The following is a 13,960-nucleotide window of genomic DNA, read 5'->3' as shown; positions in this document are numbered from 1 at the left end:
ATGATCTTATAAACAACTCTAAGAAGATAAGAAGGAACCCCAAAGAGAAAATGAATAACTCCCTTAAAGAATTTGAGAAAAAGACAACCAAAAAATTGGAGAAAATCAATATATCCCTTAAAGAAGGCTAAGAAAACCAAGAAAAAACAAACAAACAAACAGGTGAAGGAAACTGAAATAGAAGGAATAAAGAAAACACAAAATGAGAGAATTGTGGAAATGGGAAATCTGAGTAAATAAGCAGGAACTACATGTGCAAGCACACCAACAGAATCCAAAGATGGAAGAGAGAATCTCAGATGTTAAAGATATGATAGACAAAATAGATTCAAAGAAAACATTAAATCTAAAAAACCTCCTAATACAAAACTTCAAGGGGATCTTGACAGTATGACACAACCAAATGTAAGAATAATAGAAATAGAAGAATCCCACCTCAAAAACCCAAAAAATACATTTAACAAAATCACAGAAAAAAATGTTACTAACCTAAAGAAGGACATGCCTACAGAGGAATAAGAAGCTTACAGAATATCCAATAGATCAGAAAAGGAAATCACTTCAAAACACAATAATCAAAACACTAAATATACAGAACACAGGAAGAATATTAAAAGCTGTAAGAGAAAAAAGAACAAGTAACATATAAAGATAGACCTATCAGAATTACATCTGACTTCTCAACAGAGACCCTAAAATCCAGAAGGGCCTGAACTGATATCTTGCAGACTCTAAGAGACCACAGATGCCAGCCCAAACTACTATACAGCAAAGCTTTAAATTACCATATGTCAAGAAAACAAGATGTTCTCTGACAAAGTCAAATTTAAACAATATATATCCACAAATTTATCCCTACAGAAAGTAATAGAAAGAAAATTCCACACACACACACCACACCACACCACACCACACCAAAAAAGTAACAGGAATTAACATTTACTGGCCATTAATACCTCTCAATATGAATGGACTCAATTCACCAATAAAAAGATAACACTTAACAGAACGGATATGAAAACAGGATCTATCCTTCTGCTGTATACAAGAAACATACAGCAAAGATAGACATTAACTCTGAGTAAAGAGTTGGAAAAATATTTTCCAACCAAGTAGACCTAAGAAGGAAGCTAGTGTAGCTATCCTAAAATCTAACAAAATAGACCTCAAACCAAAAAAAAAAAAAAAAGGATATTTCACGCTCATCAAAGGCAAAATCCACCAAGATGATGTCTCATATGTCTCATTTCTACAGAACATTTTGCTCAAACACAAAAGAATGTACCTTCTCAGCACTTCATTGAACCTTCTCCAAAACTGACCCTATTGACTGGGTCACAACAAAAGGCTCAACAAATAAAATACTGAAATAATCTCCTATATCTTATCAGATCACCACAGATGAAAGCTGGATTTCAACCACAACAGAAACTCGCAGAAACTGAACTGAACTGAACTAAATTTCCACTGTGTCAAGGAAAAAGTAAAGAAATTAAAGGCTTCTTAAAATTCAATGAAAATTAATGCACAACATACCCAAACTTATGGGACACTGTGAAAGAAGGGCTAAGAAGAAAGTTCAGAGTACTAAGTGCCTACATAAAGAATTTGGAGAAATCTCATACTAGCTACTTACCAACACACCTGAAAGCTTTAGAACATAAAGAAGCAAAGACACTCAAAAAGAGTAGAGTGCAGGAAATAATCAAACTGAGGGCTGAAATCATAAAATAGAAACAAAGAGGACAAAAAAAAATCAATGAAATAAAGAGTTGATTCTTTAAGAAAATCAACCATAGAAAAACCTTTATCCAAACTAACTAAAAGGCAGAGAGAAAAATATCCAAATCAACAAAGTTGGAAACAAAAAGGGGGATCTAACAACAGTCACTGAGGAAATCCAGAGAATCATTAGTTCATACTTCAAAAACCTGTACTCCACAAAATAGGAAAATCTAAAAGAAATGGGCACATTTCTTGATAGATATACTACATAATGAAATTGAATCAAGATCAAATAAACAATTTAAATAGATATAACACCTAAGGAAATAGAAATGTCATTAAAAGTCTCCCAACCCTACCGCCCACCCCCACCCCCACCACCCACTCCTGGAAAAGCCAAGAGCCAAACGCTTTTAGCACAGAAATATTGCGGGATATTTGTGCACTGTGTGGAGGTGTACTGCTGTGATTGGTGTAATACAAAGTTGAACGTCAAATAGGTAGGCAGGAGGTATAGGCAGGATTTCCTGGACAGAGAAAGGAAGAGGAGGAGGAATCTAGGCCATTGGGAGAAGCCAGGCCACATGGACAGGAAACATGAGAAGCAAAATGAAAGAAAGATAATGCTATGTGATAGGACATAGATTAATACAAATGGGTTAATTTAAGTAATAAGAACTAGTTAGGAACAAACCTAAGCAATCGGCTGAGCTTTCATAATTAATAAGAAGTCTCTGTGTCATTTATGGGAGCGAGCAGGTGGGACAGAAAAAGACAGCCAACATTGTGGGGAGCCACAGCCCCAAGATGGCGCCTGGCTGGATGCCAGGGAGACGGAGCTTAGCTGTAAACAAGCCTTATTTGGAAGCGCTTAGTGGATCTGGTGTGCCTCCTCCAGCTGTGACCTATCCGGGATCGCCAGGTGGCGTGAGTTAATTGGGTAATGAGCTTGCTTTTAAGGGCTTGCAGGGGGCTGGGAGAGATATAGAAGCAGAGAGAGAAGCTGATGTACAAGGTTCCTGAATAAACTGCTTGAAGAAGAGTCGTGGTCATGTCCTTCTTGCTGGTCGAGATAGACGTGACACATCAAATTAAATGGGGAGAAACTCAAAGCATTCCACTAACATCAGGAACAAGACAAAGCTTCTTCCCATATCTATTGAGTATTTTGCATGAAGTTTTAGCTAGAGCAGTAAGATAACTGAAGGATACCAAGGGGATACAAATTTGAAAGGAAGTCAAAGTGTCATTATTTGCAGGTGATATGATACTTTATATAATTGACCCCAAAAATTCTCCCAGGGAACTCTTACAATTTGTCCTACTTATGGGATATGCTAGGGTAAGGGTTGTATGGAGATTGTGGAAGAGGCCAACAAATGACTGGTCCAGTCTGAGACCCATGCCAAGAGAGTGAGCCCACCCTGACACTGCCTGGAGTGCCAGGCCCTAGAAGGTTAGGGCAGAAGCAAACATGACTGGAGAAAAAATATCAATATAATGATGCCTTATGGTATTCTGCTATGCTCACAGATTGGTGCCTACCCCAATTGTCATTAGAGGAGCTTCATTCAGTAATTGATGGAAACAGATTAAGAGAACCACAGCCAAACATTAGGGTTAGCTCAGGGAATCCTGAGAAGATGAGGAGAAAGCATTGTAGGATCCAGGGGAGTCGGGACATCACAAGAAAACCCACAGAATCAACTGACCTGGGCTCATACAGACCCAGAGTCAGAACTGATAACCAGGGAACCTCCATGGGACTGACCTAGACCCTCTGCATATATGTGACAGTTATGTAACTTGGTCTTCTTGTGAAACTCCTAACAGTGGAGCAGGGGTTGTTACTCTTTGGCTGGCTTTTGTGAATCTATTCTTCATACTGAGTTGCTTTTCCCAGCCTTAATACAAAGGGAGGTACTTTGTCTTAAGGCAATTTGATATCCTATGGAAGGCCTGCCCTTTTTTGAACAGAAATGAGGGAGTAGATTGGGATTGGGAAGAGGGAAGGTGGAGAGGGGAGGGAATGGGAGGAGTGGAGGGCAGGGAAACTGGGGTCAGGATGTAAAATAAATAAATTTAATAGTAAAAAACGTTTCAGGTATATATTCATGGGCACTTTCAATAGCAGATCTAATGTATGCTAACGAATTGGTAAAGAGGAGGCTTTAATGAAGAATTAAAACTAAGTATTTTATGATTTATTGATTTATAATTAAAAACAATGAAATGTACAGATTTATAAAAGTACCATTCACTTTTATGGCATGCACCCATCTGACCCCCAGCATTCAAGAAGTTCCCAGTGCCTCTTCTACTGATTAATCTCTCCCACCTAGAAAGATTTTTGATTTCTGTCTTTGTGGAATAATTTTGTGGTCTGGAATTTCATTAATTCCATTAAAGACAGCATGTGTCTTTAAAAATACATTCATGTTGTATTTTTTCTGTAATTCATTGATTAGTAATAGTTTACTGGGTGAATATAACAATAAATGATTCATTCTCCCATTAATTAGCAAAGATTACTGGCATTCTTCAGTTTTAAATTTTTGTGAGTATAGTAACTATAGTCATTCTTCTGTTAGGTTTCTTTTCATTTATGTTTTCATTTCTCTTGCTTAAACAGAAAAAGTACAATGTTGGACAAATTAATGTTTCTTTCTTCTTCATAAGAAACTGCCAAACTATTTCTCCAAATTTGTTTTTCATTTTACTCCCTACTAGCATAGTGAGAATTTTGAAGCTTCACATACTTGACACTGGTAACACAAGTTTTTCTATTTTCTAGCTCTAATTTGGGGTTGAAACATCCTCATCGTGGTTTTAATTTGTATTCCTGGTGCCTCATGGTGGTGGATATTTTAATACTTTTCTTAGACTATCAACAATGATTTTTTTTTTTGCTTTTAAACTAGGGTTTTTCTTTTGACTGGATTTTAGGGCTTCTTCATATACAAATATATTCATATATTACAAATATATTACAAATATATTATCCCAGCATGTGACTTCCTAATGATGTCTTTGGAAAACAGAAATTTTATTTTGATTAATTACAATTACCAATTTCATCTTGTGGTTTGTGCATTTTATATTGTAGGTAGGACATTTTCATTTTGCCCAATGTTGAAAAGCTTTGGCACCATGAGTTCTAACACTTTATGTATGTGGTTTTTACATCTGAGTCCATGTGCCTTCATATCCACTGTGAATAATACCACATAGGAAGCAGTAGGCAGGTTTACTTTTCTTCCGTATGTATATCCAAAGTTTTCCACACTATTGGATATAAATTTTCCTTCACAGTAGAATTGCTTTAGTAATTTGGTGACAAATCATTTGACCAAAAATGGGTGTATTTTCAGGATTTCTTTTTTCTATGCTATTGATCTATCTACATTTTGGCCAATGCCATACTGTCTGGATCACTGAATTTTTATATGTCTTCAAATTAAGCAGTATAAGAATTTCTTCCTCAACTGGGCGTTGGTGGCGCATGCCTTTAATCCCAGCACTAGGGAGGCAGAGGCAGGCAGATCTCTGTGAGTTCGAGGCCACCCTGGTCTCCAGAGCGAATGCCAGGATAGGCTCCAAAGCTACACAAAGAAACCCTGTCTCGAAAAACCAACCCAAAAAAAAAAAAAAAAAGAAAAAGAAAAGAATTTCTTCCTCTTCTAATGTTATTTTGGTTGCTGTGCTTTGAATTTTTCATGTCAATTTTGAAAAACTGACTTAACAATTTTCCCAAATCCTTTGCAGTTATCTTTGTTGAGAGAGAACTGAATCTACAGACCTGATAATGAAGAATTTCTGTCTTTCATTGAGTTTCCCCACAGAGAACAGGATGTCCATTTTTGCTTTTGTCCATTTGCATTAGCTGTCCTCAGCCACACTTGACTGTTTTCTGTGTACAAGTCCTTCTGTGAATTCTAAAATGAATTCACTGTATGTTCCTAATGCAAATGGTTTATTTTGTAAAGTTTCTGTTTCCAATTGTAGATTGCTAGTGTATAGAAAAGTAGTTGCCTTTTATAGAGTGACTTGAGCTTCTCAACAGATTAAATTACTTACCTATAGTAGGCTTTGGAACTGTTTTAGGTGTATAGGTATATAACATGGAACCAGGTTTTAAAATATTATCCTTCTGATCTTAAGTCTTTGCTCCTCATTAAATTGGTTAGAATATCTTCCTACAACAATGGTGGTCAGATGGGGTGGTGATAGGCGTTCTAACAGCTCAACACTAAGCAGTAATCCTCTCCCACGAGCATTCCATCTATTTGTTACATGCAGGGGCTCATCTTCATTTAATTCTATTTCTGCAATTCTTGAAATCATCACTACTGGTTTTTCCCCTTAATTTGTTGCAATGCAAACTAAATTGTTTATTACTCATTTTTATTTATTCTGAAAACTGAAGCTTGAACCTGTATGTGCTAGGACAGCATTCTATCCCTGAGCATTCTATCCCAATATATCCTCTGTATATATTGATTTTTAATACTTGGAATGATTTTGCTGGGCATGCTAGTGCATGCCTACAATCCTATCGCTGTAAAGACTGAGGGAAAAGAAGATCACATAGGCTGCATCGTGAGACCCAGTATGTATAAACAAAACAATATCTTGCAGCTATGTTCTAAATGTAATGTAATTGGAATATGGCATGGTTTTAATATATTACTCAGTTTGATTTGCCAATATTTTATTAAGATTGTTTTTATCTATGATTAGTAGATATAATTGGATTGCAATTTTCCTTTGTAATAATGTTGTCTAGTTTGGGTAATAGCATTATGCTGATCTCATAAAATTAATGGTGACTTGTCTGTTCGCCTCTCCTGAAAGAGCTTCTGTAAGTCTGATCTTATTTCTTAATTAAATGTTTGATAGAACTTACCTGTGGAGCCATCTGGACTCCATAGTGTAGAATGTTTTTTATTAAAAACTCAATCTCTGTAGCAGTATGGGGAGTATTAGATTTCTATTGCTGAATGAAAAATTATCTTAAAAATTTGGCAGCTTAAGAGAACAAACATGCACTGACTCTTAACTATTGTGAGTTAGAAATTTTGCAGCAGCTCCCCATGTACTGGATAAGCTTAGTTCAAAGTGCCTCAGGAGGTTGTAGCCAAGCTGCCAGCAGAGGCTTCAGTTCTTTTTTTTTTTTTTTTTTTTTTTTTTTTGCAGATTTTTATTTAAATTAGAAACAATTTTACTTTACATATCAATCCAATTTCCCTCCTTCCCATCCTTCCATTCCTCCCACTGACCCCCCCCATCCCACCTCCCATCCACTCCCCAAGGAGGGTGAGGCCTTCCACTGGGGATCATCAAAGTCTGTCAAGTCATTTGGGGCAGGGCATAGGCCCTCCCCAGTGTATCTAGGCTGAGAGTATCCCTCCATGGGAAATGGGCTCCCAAAGTCCATTCTTGCACTAGGGATAAATACTGGTTCCACTGCCAGAGGCCCCATAGACGGCCCAAGACTAACTGACACCCACATTCAGAGTGCCTGGTTTGGTCCCATGCTGGTTCCCCAGCTGTCAGACTAAGGTCCATGAGATCAAACAGCTTTTCTTTGGGTTCCCCCAATATGGTCTTGACCCCTTTGCTCATCACTCCTCCCTCTCTACAACCGAATTCCAGCCAGGAGTTCAGCTCAGTGCTTAGCTGTGGATCTCTGCTTCTGTTTCCATCAGCTACTGAATGAAGGCTCTATGATGGCAATTAAGTAGTCATCAATCTCATTTTAGAAGAAGAGCATTTAATGTAGCCTCTCCACTATTGCTTAGATTCTTAGTTGGGGTCATCCTCTGGACATTTCCCTAGTGCCAGATTTCTCTTTAAAAGCTAAAGTGGTAAAGAACCCATGTGAAGTTCACTCACACTAAACTTGGAAGGTCTCAGTACCTGGTTAATTGTTAACTGAAAACTGTAATTCTTCCTTCATAAGTGATTGATTATCTTATAATATGGCAAGTGATTTCCAACAGAGTAGGTGAGCAAAGAGAGAGAGGACATCACCAAGTCCAATGCCATTTCTAACACTCTCTACAGTGGCACACCATAGTTTCTGTTGTTGTTTTGTTTATTTTGTTTTGGGAGTCTTTTGTTTCATTTGGTTTTTTGTTTTTTGTTTTTGAATCACTCAGATAAAGTCTGGTGACAAGGAAAAGGACAACACAAAAGTGTGAATCCAAGTATTGCTTAAGATGCAAACAGCACAATTTGTGAAGAAGTAGGCAAAGTTAAAGTATACTTTTCTGAGCAAAGAAACAGAATACTACTCCGAGCAAATTGGTCATGTGTATCAGGAGTGCTATGTTTCTTGGTGCTAATAATAAAGGGACCCCCAAGCAATGAGGAACTGATTGGCAAGAACAGTCATTGAGTGGTCATTGAATGTCAAGTGAGAAATGGCTGAGAATCCTAAAACAAACCATGCTGCTCATCCTAAACTCCTACCTCTGGACATTTATCCCAAGAAAATAACTGAATGAGAGAGTTATGTGTAAGAAAACTCTTCCCTATGTATGAAATGATCTGATGTTTAGTTGTTTTGAGGTCCCAGTGCAAAATACACACCTGTATAACATACTCTGAAACCCTGGAGTGGGTCCCAGGAACACAAAAAGATTGAAAAGATAAACACTGTTAAATGAAATGGGTATTTTGTGTACATCACAATGATTCTCTAAAAGAATATTCATTAATACAGAAAGATTTTTAAGGCTGGTTTAGGTAAGTTGAAAAAAGTCACAGAGTAATTTTCAAAGAATAAAAATTATGCCTGTAAAATAAGTAAAAGTCAAAATATTGGCAGATACTCAGTAGTGGGCATAAGGCTTAACTCAGGCATGAGAATGAAAGTCACATCACAAACATTTGTTTGAATTAAACGTAGAGCTAGGTACTAGAAAATCTTAGAGACTTGATGACATTGGACATGCAGCTCCAACAAGTCCTGAATGTCTTCACAACACTCTTATACCATACTAGGACAAACATGTCCACTCCTCTCCATACACACCTCTGTCTTGCCTAGCTCCAGCCTGTGGCATTGAGATTAAACCACAAGAAAAAAAAGGAAGGGATGAACTGATAGAAAAAGATGAAAGGTAAGCTTCCTTTCATTTTATGTATTTCTTAAAGATAGCTATGGGGCCTGGGAAGATGGCTCAGCAGACAACAGTGTTTTGTTATTCAAAGATGGAAACCTGGGTCAAATCCCCAGCACCTTCTTAGAAAGCCAGGTGCAGTGCAACTTGCCTGTGACTCCATGGTTGGGGGTAGAAAAAGTGAGATTGGAAGATCACTGTGGATAATTGGCTTTCAGTCTGACTCCAGGTTCACTGAGGTAGCCTCTCTTAAGAGAATAAAGTGCAGAGTTAGAGATCAGGACACACATATGAATGAATATACCACAGGTATGCACATGTGTTCACACTAATGCACACACTCACACGTGTGCAGGTACACATGCACACACACACAGACAAAGATGGGCTCTGCAATAAATTAAGAAACTTTAAAACCAACCAAGATATAAAAAGGAACTCTTACTGTCTTCTGTAGATTAAGAAGTCACCTAGAGAAACAGTAAATGAAATGTTTTACAATCAACAGTATAAATTGCTAAAGGCATGTGTTTTCCCTAATATAAGCAACGCAGCATGTCAACAGCTCAAGAAGGATGAAAGGGAAATGGGATTATTTGTGAGGTAGAGACTACTAAAGCAATCAGGCAGAGCTGTAAGGGCAGTCATCAGCATTCAAGAGGAAATGTATTCCCCATTAGAAGAGGCAGAACCAAACGACAATTAAGTTCTTCAGCTTGGGTAGATAGCTAATTGGGAACCCTAGGCTTTATCATTTTATTTCCTAATATGATAACTTTCATAAATAAAAGTCTTCTAATACAATTTAGGAAATGTCCAAAAGAGAGGCTGGGGGAAAGCTTTATTTACAATTTTCATTACCGAAATAATTAGCTTCTGATCTTTCTTTGACTCCAAATAATCCAGGTAATGATTCACATAAAAACAAGTTACCAGGATAAACAGTTCCCTTTTGAAAAAGAGACATACCCTAAATTACACAGAAAAGAAAATTTTACAGAGGATAAAATTTAAAGTATTACATAATACAACAAGGAAAGAAAAACACTTTGTATCATCATGGGACTCTGGAATGTCTTTTATGCAAGCATGACAATGTAAAATAATGTAAGAAATATCAATAACTTTCTAAATGTTTCCAAATTCAGCTAATGGAGTAAAGCCCCAAGTTCTTTTGGGGAAAAATACACATGTTTATTCCTTTAAATAATAACAGTTCACATTTGCCACTTTCTTTTCTTATTGAGCACACACCATAAAAATAATACTTTTACTCACACAATTGTATTACGTTCAACTAAGGAGTCTTACAAACTCTCATGATTACTATTGAACACTCAGGCCCTATCCATGTCCTCAGTGTCTGGTGAAACACATATCCCCATACAAATGTCCTGCTGGTGGGTTTTGAATAGCAGGTTTCACTTTAGGTTCCTCTGTCTTCTTTTGGTTTGATTTTCATAACTATGAGACTTCAATAAACTCTTTATCCTGATACTGTTTGCTACTTTTGTTCTGTTGCTATTTTCCCCCAGCATTATTAAAACATAACAAAAATTAAAACGTGCATAGTTAAGATATGCAATATGATGTGTGTGAGTATGCCTTACAAAGCCCAAGTCAAACTCAGCAGCTTATCTATGGCTTTTTATAGTTTCCATTTGTTTGTCTGTGGAGGCCACATATGGTCTACTTTCAGCAAACCTCGAGTTATTATATTCACATATATAGCTTTCAAAAAAGGAGAAATGTTTTAATATTTAGACATTATGTTAAATGAAATAGGGCTGACACAGAAATATAAGCATGGAATGATGTCATTTATATGTGAAACCAAAGTTAAACTCATACAACCATAGATTAAATAAATGTGTTTATCAGGGACCAATAGGTTTAAGAAGGCTTACTCGGTATTCTGCTGTTTTGTTCTTAATATAATTCTGTTTAGTTATTGTTTCTGTTGCTGTGATAAAACATAATGACCAAGGAAGACAAGGTTTTTTTTTTTTTTTTTTTTTTTTTTTTAGTTCAATTTAGGAACAAGCTTGTTTCACATATCAACCCCTTCTGCCTCTCCCTCCCCTCACGAACACCCTTCCTCCCCCACCCCCATCCACCCTCCACTCACCAGGCAGGGTAGGGCCCTCAATAGGGGCTCCCCAAAGTACACCACATCATCCTAGTCCAGGACTAGGCCCTTCACCATGTGTCCAGGCCAAGAGTGTATCCCTTCACGTGGGATGTGCTCTCGAAGTCCCTTCTTACACCAGGGAAAAATACTAATCCACTACCAGGGGCCGCTTAGAGTGAAGAGGCCTCCTCATTGACATCCATGTTCAGGGGTCTGGATCAGTCCTGTACTGGCCTCCCAGACAGCAGTCTGGGATGGATGTGCTCCCCCTTGTGCAGGCCAACTGTTTCTGTGGGTTTCACCACACTGGTACCGATCCCCTCGATCTTCATTCCTCCCTCTCTGCAACTAAGTTCCAGAGTTCAGTTCAGTGTATATCTGTGGGTGTCTGCTTCTGCTTCCATCAGCCACTAGATGAGGGTTCTAGGATGGCATAAAAAGTAGTCATCAATCTCATTTTAGGGGAAGGGCTTTTAGGTTATCCTCTCCACCATTGCCTGGATTGTCAGTTTGTGTCATCCTTATAGGTCTCTAGAAAGCTCCCTACTGACTGATCTCTCCTCGTACCTATAATGGCTCCCTCTAATATGGTATCTCTCATCCTGCTCTCCTCTATTCTACCCCCAACTCAATATTACTGCTCCTCTATTTCCTCCTCTCCTTTCCTCTTCTCCTCCTCTCATTCTGGCAGCTCCTTCTCCCCTACCATCATGCTCCCAATTTGCTCAGGAGTTTCTGCCCCTTCCCATTCCTGGGGTCCATGCATTTTCCCCTTAGAATCCTTCATGTTTCCTAGTTTCTTTGGTGAAGAGGATTGTAGGCTGGTAATCCTTTGCTCTATGTCTAAACTTCATATATGAGTGAGTACATACCATGTTTGTCTTTTTGTGACTGGGTTACCTCACTCAGGATGGTTTCTCTAGTTCCATCCATTTGCCTACCAATTTCAAGATTCCATTGCTTTTTTCTGCTGAGTAGTACTCCATTGTATACATGTACCACATTTTCTCTATCCATTCTTCAGTTGAGGGGCATCTAGGTTGCTTCCAGGTTCTGGCTATTACAAACAATGCTGCTATGAACATGGTTGAACATATGTCCTTGTTGTATGAATGTGCATTATTTGCATATATGCCCAAGAGAGGGATGGCTGGATCTTGAGGTAGACTGATTCCCATTTTTCTGAGCAACCACCATACTGATTTCCAAAGTGGTCTTTCAAGTTCGCACTCCCACCAGCAATGGAGGAGTGTTCCTTTTTTTCCACATCCTCTCCAGCATAGATTGTCATTGGTGTTTTTGATTTTCACCATTCTGACAGGTGTGAGGTGGTATCTCAGTTTTTCTTGAGTTGCATTTCTCTGATGGCCAAGGATTTTGACCACTTTCTTAAGTGTCTTTCAGCCATTTCAGATTCCTCTGTTGAGAATTATCTATTTAGTTCTGCACCCCACTTTTTAATTTCATTGTTTGGTGTTTTGGTGGCTAGCTTCCTGAGCTCCTTATATATTTTGGAAATCAGCCCTCTGTCAGATGTGGGATCGGTGAAGATCTTTTCCATTCTGTGGGCAGACGTTTTATCTTACTGACTGTGTCCTTTGTCTTGCAGAAGCTTCTCAGTTTCAGGAGGTCCCATTTATTAATTGCAGACCTCAATGTCTGTGCTACTGGCGTAATGTTCAGGAAGCAGTCTCCTGTGCCAATTTTTTCAAGGGTAATTCCCACTTTCTCTTCTAGAAAATTCAGTGTGGCTGGATTTATGGTGAGATCTTTGATCCATTTGCACTTAAGTTTTGTGCATGGTGACAGGTATGGATCTATCTGCAATCTTCTGCATGTCCGAATCCAATTGTGCCAGCACCATTTTTTGAAGATGCTATCTTTTTTCCATTGTATAGATTTAGCACCTTTGTCAAAAATAAGTTGCTCGTAGGTGTGTGGGTTAATATCAGGGTTTTCAATTCAATTCCATTGGTCTGTCTATTTTTGTGCCAATACCAAGCTGTTTTCAGAACTATGGTTCTATAGTAGAGCTTGAAGGGATGGTGATGCCTCCAGAAGTTCCTTTATTGTAAAGAATTGTTTTTGGCTATCCTGGGTTTTTTATTTTTCCATATAAAGTTGAGTATTGTTCTTTCAAGGTCTGTGAAGAACTGTGTTGGGATTTTGATGGGGATTGCACTGACTCTGTAAATTACTTTTGGCAGGATTGCCATTTTTACTATGTTGATTCTCCCTATCCAGGAGCATGGGAGATCTTTCCACTTTCTGGTATCTTCTTTAATTTCTTTCTTTAAAGACTCAGTATCCCTACTATATACAGATGATAAATCCAATGAGAAAGAAATCAGATATCCACAAGCACCATAAAATATCTTGGGGTAATGCTAACCAAAAAGTGAAAGACCTGTACAGTAAGAACTTTGAGTCTTTAAAGACAAGGGTTTATTTTGCTTACAGTTCTAGATCAGGGTTCATCATGGGAGAAAGTCAGGTCAGGAACTCAAGGCAGGAACCTGGATGCAGAAAATGAAGCAGGTGGAGAACACTGCTTATGGGATTGCTGCCCATTGTTCACCCAGCCTGCTCTCTTATATATTTCAGGACCACCTGCCCCAGAGTGGCACACTCACAGTGAATTGGGTCCTCCCTTGTCAATCATTAAGAAAATCTGCTACAGACCTACCTACAGGCCAACTTGATGGAGGCATTTCTCAGTTGAGATTCTTTGGTCCTAAATGACTCTAGAGTGCGTCACTGATATAACACTCACAAGGACAGATGGTTTTAGTGTTCACAGAAGCAAATGCACTCAGGTGATCCTCCTCCCCTCCAGTGCCAAGGTTCCAACCCAGGCCCTTGCTCATTATGAGAAGGTGTTCTGATACTGAACTATGTTCTTGGCCCTCAAGTATTCTTGAAACTTGCATTACTTTTGTTAAAGATCCACTGACAGAAACAGATATTGTCTAACCCA

This window comes from Cricetulus griseus, chromosome 6 (genome assembly GCF_003668045.3).
Source record: "Cricetulus griseus strain 17A/GY chromosome 6, alternate assembly CriGri-PICRH-1.0, whole genome shotgun sequence".
NCBI classification, from domain to species: Eukaryota; Metazoa; Chordata; class Mammalia; order Rodentia; family Cricetidae; genus Cricetulus; species Cricetulus griseus.
The sequence above is the reverse complement of the archived record's forward strand: the minus strand, read 5'-3'. Positions refer to the sequence as shown.